An 11,847-nucleotide genomic window follows, 5' to 3' on the forward strand; every position below is an offset into this window, starting at 1 on the left:
AAGAAGAAGAAGAAGAAGAAGAAGAAGAAGAAGAAGAAGAAGTCAATAAGAAGACATTAGAATTTGCACTTACGGTCATCAAAGCAGATATTATAAATCCATTAAATAAGTTCATACGGTTAAACAGAGCTGTAAAGATTTTTAAAGTGTCCAAATAAAACTTTAACAGATGAAAATTTACAGTACTGAAAAAAAGCAAAGTCCATACGATTACTGGGAGCAAACTTGAAGGCACAGCTATAGAAACTATCCAAAATAAAGCAGAGGAAACGGGAAGAAAGATAAACACAGCCCCCAAGCTTCATGCCGCTCTAGTCTGTGATGGAGAGATTCAGCAAATAAAGCATCAGGAAGAAGGAATGACATAAGGTTTGTTGTTCCCCAAATTTGACAGCAATGACAAACCCACACAGCTAAGTGCAATCAGCAAACATAAAGGAAAATGAAGAGCAGCTATGGCAGAGCAAGTAATTCACTCAAAGCCAGTCATAAAGAAAAAACCTGTAGGACACTGAAATATACTCACTTAATCCATATGTATTACCTTTATCATATGTACATACATAATGCATGCAAACATACATACATATATAAGTATACATATAGACATACTTCCAACAAAATACGACGCAAGTGAGAAAATCGTGAAGCAGCTTTCTAAAAAGGCTATTAGAGATTCTACAACAAACACAAACAATGCGAAAAGAAGAAAAATAAGGATGTTTCTAGACGCACAAACCCGGAAAGCCTTCATCACCATCACATTTGTGCTACAAAACATGTTTAAAAATAAGCCTTGGAGGCATGGGAAGATGACAGCATGAGGGACTTAGGATAAGCACACCGTGAAGAACACTGCCAATGGTAAGTACCTGGGGGAAGCGCAGAAGGTACTTTTACCATGGAAATGTCTTTAAAATAGTATGTATGTACTCTTTAAAGTAAGAAGATAGGCTTTTAAATATTTACAGTTGAATCAGTTGTGTATATATGAGGTGCCTGTGTGGAGTGCACACTCATGCATGCACTTGCACATGCCTGTAGAGGTCAGAGGTTGACATTGGGTTTCTTCCCGCACTCACTTTACATCCAGATTGCTCCCTCCCTCCTCCCCAGCATTGACCCTCCCCCATCTCACCCTCCCCTTCTCCTCCAACCCACCCCAGCATATCAAGGTACATCTGCTCCCACCACCAAGGCCAGACAAGGCAGCCTATTTAGGGGGACAAGATCCATGGGCAGGCAGGGGTAAGCAGTTGTTGGGGAATCCACATAAAGACCAAGCTGCACATCTGCTACATACACTGGGGGAGGTGTTGGCAGCTCTTTCCCCCATATATTGAGCAAGATCTCACATTTGAACCCAGAGCTTTCCTATTATGATGGACTAGCTAACCTGCTTGCTCTGCCTTATCAATGCTGAGATTACAGAGGCTGCCATATCTGTGTGGGATTTACATGATGCCGGGGATCTGAACTGTGTTCCTCATCCTTGTGAAAAGAGTGCTTTACTCTCTGAGGCCATCTCCCTGGCCCCGGAATAGAAACAAACGTCCATGGCCCTTCAGTCACTACTTCAAAATCACAAACTCACATCAGAACATTTTAGATCTGACACTCTATAAAAATTAAGATTATGGCCATATTATTCCAAACTGCTATCATATTTGACTTTATTCTTTTGAGAATATAATAGAAGCTTGGATTATTGAATTTGTTTCCATAGACAAAAAGTAGCAGCTTCAAAGGACTATTACAGTTAGAAGGCGAGTCAGCACAGAGGTTCAGGATGTGGCTTCTGCTGAACTTAGTAAACGGCAAACACTACTGTTCTGTATAATACTAAACTCAAACATTTGTATTCGTGTGGGTAAATGTTAAAAATTAGGTCAGACAAGTAGATAAGAGATTTTTAAATATATTTATAGCAAACCCTTCCCTTCCCAACCGCAGCAAATGAGCACAGGCCCAAATGCATAGTGTCAGGGCTTTCTAGGGGAATTGTTTATCAGGGAGGTTTGGGGGAAATGGTAACAAAGCCAGGCTAGATTTTCCATCTTCTGAGGCTGGTGAAAGAAATAACAGCATCAAAACTTGACTGTGGATGCAGGAGTCTAAAATTCTATAGACAGGTTTTTCTCTGGGTACATGAAATCTATTCGGAAGTACATCCACAAGTTCTCTCGGTGAGCAGTCGTGCTGAAATGGAAAGGAAAATACAGGGGAATTGCATCTTTTGGGGGATGAAGGCAAGGCGGATTTCAAGATGAAAATCCAGTACACACAAGACTGACTTGGGAGCGGGAGTGATTCATCACAAAGCATAGTGCAGAGCCTTTTGTGTAGATCGTTGTGAATGGAAATGCTGAGGGCCCATAAAGCCCGAGGGTGGCTAAGTTGGGCTGAACAAAAGAAAAGTCTCTGCAGAAATCTGTACATTCACATTTTTCCATGTAAGTCGAGTACGAAAATGCCAACAGGAAACCAAAAGTAATAGGAATTTCTAATATGTCGCTACATGTCATCAGAGTTTGCTCTAGTTAATCTGCATAGTTAGTTGGCCTCTAAAATAGGTTCAGTGTATGTGTGGGGTTAGATGAGACAGAATATCTGCATGTTCAATACCAAAGCTAACGTGCACATGAAAGATGATAACCTTAGTCTTGTTCTCACAGACCCACCAGTTGTGTGAAAGACACTGGCCATCTGAAAGAAGAAACCCCTTCCCTTCTTGACAAGACAGCCTATGGTACTGATTTCATGTGTTTTGGGGAACATCTATGAAGCTTTCGATGGTGGAATTACTTATGTAACAACTGAATTCTGATACATTTAAATTCACTCAATGTGCCTCACTTTCCCCTAAACAGAGAAAGGTCAAAAGGCACGATGGACAAAGAAATCAATACTAGAGAGGGACTATCCAAAGATGGCATTTCTAAATAACCAATTGTAAATATGTTCTGATACCAGCAAACACAGTAGATAATCTTAAATATGGGCTACCACAGCATAAACAATGATGCTGGAGGTAAGGACGGTGGTGGAGGTAGTGGCATTAATGAAAGTAATGTAGATAATCCAAGTTTAAATGGTTTATTAGGAAAGAAAATGATTAAAATGTAGAGACTAGCAAATACAAGAGAACCCAGCTCACTAGGGGGAGGGGTCACAGAGGGAGAGAGAGGGAGAGAGGGAGAGAGACAGGGGAGAGGAAAAGAGAAGGGGAGAGGCAGAGAGGAGAGAGGAGGAGGAGAGGGAAAGAGGGAAGGAGAGATGGAGAGATGGAGAGATGGAGGAAGAGAAAGGCAAAGAGACAAAGAGGAGGAGATGAGGAGAGAAGAGGGGGGAGGGAGAAATAGAGGGGGAGACAGGGAAGAAGAGAGGGGAAAGAGAAAAGAGAGAGGGAGAGAGAGGGAGTGACAGAAAGGAAGAGAGAAGGTTGGAGGAAGAGAGGGGGAGAGAGAGAGAGAGAGAGAGAGAGAGAGAGAGAGAGAGAGAGAGAGAGAGAGAGAGAGAGAGAAGTGCTGAGAGAGGGAGAAACAGACAGACAGCAGACAGACAGACAGACAGACAGGCAGGCAGGCAGACAGACAGATAGACCGACAGAGAGGGACAGAGAGAGGCAGACAGGCAGACAGAGAAGGGGGTGATAAAGCCTGGTTTTGGTAAAGTGGTAGTAAGGCTGGACCTCCAGGTTAATAAGGACATGATGGAATCACACAGGATCCTGATGGAAAAGGTGACATGCAATATTGCTGGTCATTTGGGGGAAAGAATGGAAGCAACCTGAAGAAATATGTTGCAGTTTTTGAACTAATATGGCAGAATCCATACATCCAGTAATGACATAATCAAATAACAACAGCATACCACTGCCAAAAATAAGTCATAGTATTGAATAGATGAACAGATGATTCTGTGACAAGACATTATCACTGGGCATGATTGTCCACCAACCACATGAGACTGATAGTTAAATCAAACGAAGAAGACTCAAGTCTTTGTCCCCCACTGGGTATATTGCCACTTCTCAGACACATGTGGCAAGTAGCTGTGGTATTAGGAAGCATGTGCGTAGATCTCAGTAGGCAGAGAGGCCTACAGAAAAGCTGGGATGCTCATCCCTGTTAGCAGGAGCAAGCCAGGGGTGAAGGGATCTAAATAGCATGCACTAAGCCAGTTAGAACATTTACTAACAACATTTCGTGTGTGAGTCGGTATATTAACCATTAAGATTACAGTGGGCCCCACCCCTGGAGGCCTTGCAGATGTAGTGTTGCTGTGTCACATGTGCACCAGTAGGTGGCAGAGAGGAGAGGTACCATGTCTCTGCTCAGTGTGTTCTGATCGATGAACATCTGAATGATTAGTATAGCCCAACGTTCCCTGAGAAACGGGAGCCTGAGATGATCCATTGCCAGGGTGTCTGGACAGGGGGCTTGCCTGAGGACCACTAGTGTGATGCCACACAGGCCCAGACAGCCTTCCAGTCAGAGACTAGAAGAAGGAGAAGCGAGTCTGAAACGAGCAACCCTTGCATAGGGTCAGTTAGTCTTGGTGAAGAACAATCAGGAATGACCACCAGGCTGGTACCACAGGTCCCGGACAGGGAGCTAGCCCACCAGTCCTGTGCCGTGCGGATCTGGAGGGCAGATCATCTCTGAGATGATCCCTGCTCGGTGTGCTAGTGACGCCAGGTGCCACAAAAAGAGCAAGTAGGTAATGGAAAAAAAACGGAGAGACAGAAAGATGTGGGCACAAGGATGAGAGGCAGAACTGGAGCCTGACGTGAGTAGACGGTGATGCCACCTGGGACCCTGGTGAGGTCCTGCCCTGTGCTGCCACTGGGGGCTACTTCTGGGTCCATGGTCCTGAAGCATCAGGGGTCTGTTACCATCAAAGGCCAAGTGGTCTGGGCTGCCTTCCAGGACAGGTTGATGTCTGCAGGCTGTACAAAAACCGGCCCCACCCCTCATCTGGGCATCATGGGAGAGCTGGCCCCAGGGACCTGAGAGCAGGAGAGCTGACTCCATCCCTAGCCAGCTAAGGTACTCAGGAAAGCAGGCCCTACACATCTCAGGAGATGTAGGTGAACCAACCCCAAGGATATGAGCATGGGAGGGCTGGCCCTACCATTGATCTCCTGAGCAGTGACAGGAACAGAGTGATCTCCGCTTTACCTCACCCCTCACCACCTGGGGCACATAGGAGAGCTGCCCCTGCCCCTCACTACCTAAAGCACCCAGGAACTTGGGCCTTGCACCTTGCCTGGGCCGCCCAATAGAGCTGACCCTGATGGCAGGGGCCCCGATCAAGCCACCGGAGAGTGGGAGTGAAAGAGAGCTGGCCTCACCTCTTGTCTGTTGGGTGGTGGCTCAGGGGAGGAAGAGATGCCTTCTTCCCCTATGTAATCCCTCACCATCAATCGTAGGCAGGAAAGCAGGCCCCCAAGGACAGGAGAGCAGGAGAGCTGGCTCACCCCCTCACCAGCTGCAACCCTTGGGAGAGCAGTCCTGCTTCTCCCCTGGGCAACACCTTTGGTCGAGCTGGCCCTGTTGCATGGGGGAGGGGGACGGCCGATGAGCCAGCGCCAAAGGCTTGAGAGCAGGAGGAGATCCATTGGTCTGACTGGCTCAGTTCTCTCGAAGGCCCAGATCCAGGTCTTTTCATTGATCCACTACAAACACAGATCTACTCCATCTATGAACTACTGGAATACATGAAGGGGCCAGTCTTACAGATCCAAACCTATATGATCTTCATGATACAGAGTAAGAACAGGATATCTGAGAGGAGACTCAATGGGTTCTACTATTGATAGTGTAGCAGAAGCCAGAGGCCTTGTACCAGACCAATGAGTCATTGAAATGAACATTTGTAAGCAAATAAGTATGGACAAAAGGGTGTACTGTGACACATTACAGCTTCCACGGTGAGATTTTTTTTTTCTTTGTTGGGAGGGAGATGTTTAAGGGTGGGTAAAAGGGGAGGGAGAGGAGAAGATGAGTGATATTGGGGTACATGATGTAAAATTTACAAAGAACCAACCACAAGTTACATACACTCACAGATACACACACACACACACACACACACACAGAAGCAGTGGTGGCAGAGGCCTTTAATCCCAGCACTTGGGAGGCAGAGGAGTGGATCTCTATAATTCAAGGTCAGCCTGGTCTATAGAGCAAGTTCTAGGACAGCCAGGGCTACACAGAGAAACCCGGTCTCAAAAAAGAAAATCAAATCAACTCCTGCCCTCATGGAATTACGACACAATAAGAAATAAAAAGATATAAACAGCTGGTAGATCAAACAGCATTATCTAGGCATCAGCTGTGAGGCATACACTCCATGCTGTGAAAAGCAATACAACGGGCACACACTCTGGCCTACAGAGTTTCAATCTAGCTGATGCCCGCAAGAGAAGGAACACAATGTAAAATGTGTTAATTAGTAAATGAAGCACAAATCCATGAGTCAACTATGGAATTCTCTCTCCATTATGGATTTTTATTGAGATGATAATCTACAGACATATTGTATTTCTGATACTGATTTCTGAATAAGTGCTCAGAAGGAGTTAGTGCCACAGGGCAGACATTCCACTTTTTCTGCTTGTGCTTCAGGCATACCAGACAAAGGCTGGGGTGGCTCACACCTGTAATGTAAGCACAGAGAGGAATGGCTACAAGTTCAAGCTCATCACATGCCACTTAGTGAGTCCTGGGCCATCCAGGACAAGGCACTGCATCAAGCAAAACAGAACACAAATGCCTGAACAGAGGAACGATGAAGATGAAGACAGCACCAAAGAGCCGGCTTGAACGTGAGCATCCAGCATCCTGGTCACACCTCACACCTCTCTCTAGCCATTTCTGAATAAAGTTTACTCATTGACACAGAAGAAGCCAGAATCTCCACAGGGAGAATCTTTTCTCTTTTTTCTCAAAAACAAAACAAAACAAAACAAACAAAACAACAACAACAACAACAACAACAAAAACTACAGCATTTTCAGTGCATTGCTTACTGATGGAATTTCAGTCTCAGATGCATATGGAGTCTGATGACCCTTCACCAGGGCCTTGAAGTTAATATTACTTATTAAAAAAAAAAAAAGTACTGCTCCAGGGATATTTACTGCACTTACGCTGATATGAAATGAGGCGCAGAATCTGAGGCTCCATCCTGCACCCTGAAACCCAACACTGGCACATGACTCGGTCCCATTTCCTCTCCCTTCACCCCTTCTGTTGCTCACATGTAGTGTTTGTTCACTGGGTTTGGGTTTGACTAACTCCTAAAATCTATAAGCTGAAAGCATTTATATTTTACGTCACCACCTACTTAACAACAACAAAAAAAAAAATGCTTAATAAAGATAACGAGTTCACACTGTACAGATCAGTAGTCGAGGCAAAAGCAGCTCACGCTTCCTGTGGCTTTTGTTGGGAGAGCAAGTGCTACCCCTGTCCTTCCCATCCAGCTGTGGTGGTCAGGGAGGGGTCATAGCTCTGGAGTGAGGCTACAAGGATGTGTGTGAATTGGCCCGTACCTTAAATGCATCACTACATTTCAGAAGTGGGAAGATGCTGCCTTCAGTACGGGGAAAGAAAAAATAAAGAGGTAGAGTTTCTTCGTGCAGTAGCTTCTACTACGGGCTTGACACATTAACACAATTCATTTCCTAAACCTCCGAGCCTCAGCTGTTATCAAAGTCTAATATGGCTACAAAACAAGGACTTGATCTCTCTGGTCAGAATACGCATCGTGAACGGAAACAGAAAGAAAAAAAAATATATATATATATTCCTCTCATTGCAAAGGGCAGAAGCTCAGCTCTGATGGTGTGCCACTTGCATAACATAATCCCAGGAAACCGAGTGGTAGAACTGGCCTTGGAAATGCCCGGCTCCCGAAACAAAACAGTTGGGTTTTTACAAGTTGTTAACTCCCTCAGTCTGTCTGTCCCCAACTATCTAAAACTCAAAACCCCTTGCTAACAGCAACAGCCTAACCTGCAAAGGCATTAGGTCGGGTCTGTGAACAAAACAGTGGCATGCAGGGATCCTCAGCCTCTTACAAGCCGTTATCTCTAAATGAAAAACTAAAACTTAAAAACAGAAACCAGTTTATTTCAGGGTTTTCTGAGTCCTGTTTGGATTAGGATATTGCCGTCCTCTCCAGCTGAGCTGAGGGTAGCTCACTGTTCCTCTTTGTAAAACTGCAATGCTTGAGAAGGGTAGACCTGGGTGAGACATTCACCATGTTCCCAAAACCTGTCCTCCATCCACAGAACAGTCTCCTGGTATTCACCTGGCCTAACACAGTCCAACTTGGGATATTCTGTTTTAAATGTTTGCAGATGGACTAAAGTATCCAGGAAAATCTTAAAGGCTTCTCATAGGTATTGGGATACATAGTACTAACTCTGTAAAATTAATAGAAATTAGATGTGGTTTCCAGGGTCCCACACCAAGCTTGTATCTCACAGGAAAGCAGGAAGGGGATCTGGGCCAATGATTCTGATCAAGGGGACAAGAGCCATTTAAAGAAGAGATTTAAGTACATAAAATAGAAGAAAGGGGCAGAGTGTCTATGAATAGAATTCGGAGGCACCACAGAGTAGAAAGGACTGCCGAGTAATAGAAGAACAAAGGAAGAGCATCTCAATAGACTTTTCAAGTAGATCAAAACAGTGGCATCTGAAAAAGCTATAGAAAGAACCCCATGGCCAAAGAGGCGGTGAGAATTCATAATGTCCCCCGATTTAACTTAATAGTAGAAATCTACATACAGGTGGGGGGGGACTGGACTCGGAGCTTTTGATTTTAACCAAAATGGAAAGTTCAAATAAAAATTGAACAGCCTCCACCTATTCTGACTTTTAGATCTAAGTGAGACCTATAATCTGTGCTGCCTGCTGGGAAAAATCAAACAAAGCATGATGCAGCGTCCGCTCTCCCTCGGATCTTTAACCAGCATCTTCCAGTGTGCACTTCTCTCAAGGTGAATGATGGACCTCAAGAGCAGTGACAGCAGAGGCACACTTCAATGTGTGCACGAACAGCTTCCCCTGGAGACTTCACTTACTGCTGTGAGTAGAGAATGTGAGCTCAGACGACAGGCTCTGAAATCAGACCTGCATTCAATTTCTGATGCCACCCATAGTTGAATGACCCCGGGCAAGGTAGTTAACCTTTCAAACTCTCCCTTTACCTTGAGGTGGGAAAGAAAGCAGCAGAAGAAAATGTGGACCAGGCTGTCAGAGTACAGGTCAGCATTTGATAAAATTGCCCCAGAAAATATGAATAGGCTGTGTTCTGTAGGCCTGAAACTCCTATATAGCAATAGCACCCCCATTGTCTTTGGGTCACAGACAGTATGGTGATTCCAAGTGGCTTTGGGGTCTGTTTTCTCTAGAAAAAAAAATTTAGAAGGCAATGCTGTGAGCTCCGAACACAGTGCTGAATCCTTGAAAGTATTAGTGGATCCAATCCGTAAAAGCCTTCTGCTTGTGAAATAACATTTAAAGTGAATAAAGTCAGAGCCTAGGCTAGTGCATGACAGTGATTCATCTGTCAGACTTCCATTCGGTTCTCACCACCATCATTCCACTGTGTGGCTCCACCATGATCACCATTAAAAACCCCAGAAGAGTGCTTCTTCAAGGGACAGGCACAACTCCAGTCAGGTGGCCTAAGCCAGACAAATTTAAACTGTTTGTTCTCTGGCATCTCCTCTTCCTCCTCCTCCTCCTCCTCTTCCTTCTTCCTCTTCCTCTTCCTCCTTCCTCCTTCTTCTTCCTTCTTCCTCTTCCTCTTTTTCTTTCTCTTCTTGCTCCTTCCTCCCTCCTCCCTCCTCCTCCTCCTCCTCTTCCTTCTTCCTCTTCCTCTTCCTCCTTCCTCCTTCTTCCTTCTTCCTTCTTCCTCTTCCTCTTTCTCTTCTTCCTCCTTCCACCCTCCTCCTCCTCCTTCTTCTTCTTCTTTTTTCCTCTTCTTCTTCCTCTCATCAGTGAACATATGCTATTATCTCTGGTCATGATAACTGAACCTCATTCTTATGTATACACAGAGAACCCTGTCTTCAAAACATAACTGCCCTTACAAAAGCGGGGGTATGGGTGGTCACAGCAAAAACATCTCACAGGATCAGTTCTGAGACGGTATTTCAAGTTTTGCTCCTGAGGGAGTGGCTTCTGGGGCAGGTCCACTTATTGTACTAGAGATTTTATGAGCCAGACCATGTAGTAGCCACATCTTAAGTGTCCTCCAATGAGTCATGCCTTTGTTCAATGGCCTCCTTTAAATACAAGTAGAACTAACAGAATGTTGCAAAGGCGATGATGTCACTCCGCTGACTGCATTATATGCATTATATTAGTATAATATGTGTCTGTATGTGTGTGTGTGTGTGTGGAGAGAGAGAGAGAGAGAGAGAGAGAGAGAGAGAGAGAGAGAGAGAGAGAGAGAGAGAGAGAGAGAGAGTGTTAGAGTTCTGTAGTCAATAACAGGCTGTTCTTCCAGAGGACCCAGTTTCAATATCTATCAGAATCCATACGGCAACTGACAACTGGCTGTAACTCCAGTTCCAGGGGATCCAAAACCTTTACACATGCATGCACTGCTTGTGGACGTTGTACATCGTGGTGCGCACTAGGCTCCGCACCACGATGTACAACGTCCACAACAAAAAATAAATAAATCATATTTATTTATATATATATATGAGAGAGAGAGGGGGGGGCAGGCATATATCATCGTTATATCATACCACACCATATCTACCCAAGTAGAGAAGTGGAGACTCTGAGAAAAGAGGCTGCCATGTTGTAAGACGTTGTAAGGGTGCCTGTAGGGGGTTCCCTGACAAAGAATGACCAGCAGTTTCCAAGAGCTAAGATAACCTGGGGCTGACAGTCAAAAAGAAAATGAAAACCTTCGGTCCTACAGCCAGAGGAAGATTATAATGCTAACAGCATCAGGAGAGTCGGGGGCTTATCATTCTCCATTTGAGCCCCTGATGAAACTGCAGCCCTGACCAAGCCCTGATCAGAGAGAGACCCGATGACAGGGCCTAGCTGACCTCTGTGCGATGCGGGTTGGTCTGTGCCCTACCCAAACCTTACCCGTCTTGAAAATGCCACTTATCGCTGCTCTCTGGGCGTTGGCATACTCACCCCCTTGCTATCACAGTGCTTGTACAGACTGGAAGAAAGTGCCGCACCAGCAGTACCAGCGCCCAGCAGCTTTAGAACACCCTGCCGTCCTCTGCCTGCTGCACCACACGACAGGGAAGACACTGTCTCTTTAAGGCTACGGACCAAATCCACTTCAGTCAACAGTATGTCATCACATTTTGCCCTGTGCTCCATATTGGAAATCATTTAAATGAGCATCTAGGAAGCATGCAATTAGGAGAAGCCATAGTGAAAACGTATTAACTTATAGAAAGTGTCTGGTACTGTCTTCTTAGTTTTTGGTTAAAAAAAAAAAAAACTAGAATTGTTTTCAACAGATATGTGTACGCTTACATAAGACTTCGTTTTCTATGAAACTGCAATGCTTTCTTCTGTATCCTGGATAATACATTTCATTTCTGCGTCTAACAGCACAATAGCACAAGTCTATCACCTTGGCTGCTGTAAATCATGTGTGCAATTATGTTGAACATTCTGCTGAGATTTGATAGAGGGAACACAGAATGAGGTAAAGATGAACAAGTTGCTGTGTGTTTTCATCTATTTATTAAGATTCAAAGTCTAAACGAAATAAAAATGGTGAGATTTATTTCCCGTTAAACCTCTTGTTCACAACCATCAGACTGTGAGTTATACTGAAG

General features: G+C 44.7%; 1 protein-coding gene and 1 non-coding gene across 3 annotated transcripts in view; one reads left to right on the forward strand and one right to left on the reverse strand.

The window, feature by feature from the left end:
• The window catches only part of Hdac9 (histone deacetylase 9), an 822,768-nt gene that overhangs the window by 807,137 nt on the left and 3,784 nt on the right, over positions 1-11,847 (reverse strand). The window lies entirely within an intron of this gene.
• LOC115064482 lies at positions 4,250-4,387 on the forward strand. The gene has a single exon (XR_003844328.1). It is a non-coding gene; the product is annotated as a small nucleolar RNA SNORA17 (small nucleolar RNA).

This window comes from Mus pahari, chromosome 7, assembly GCF_900095145.1.
Source record: "Mus pahari chromosome 7, PAHARI_EIJ_v1.1, whole genome shotgun sequence".
Taxonomy (NCBI): Eukaryota; Metazoa; Chordata; class Mammalia; order Rodentia; family Muridae; genus Mus; species Mus pahari.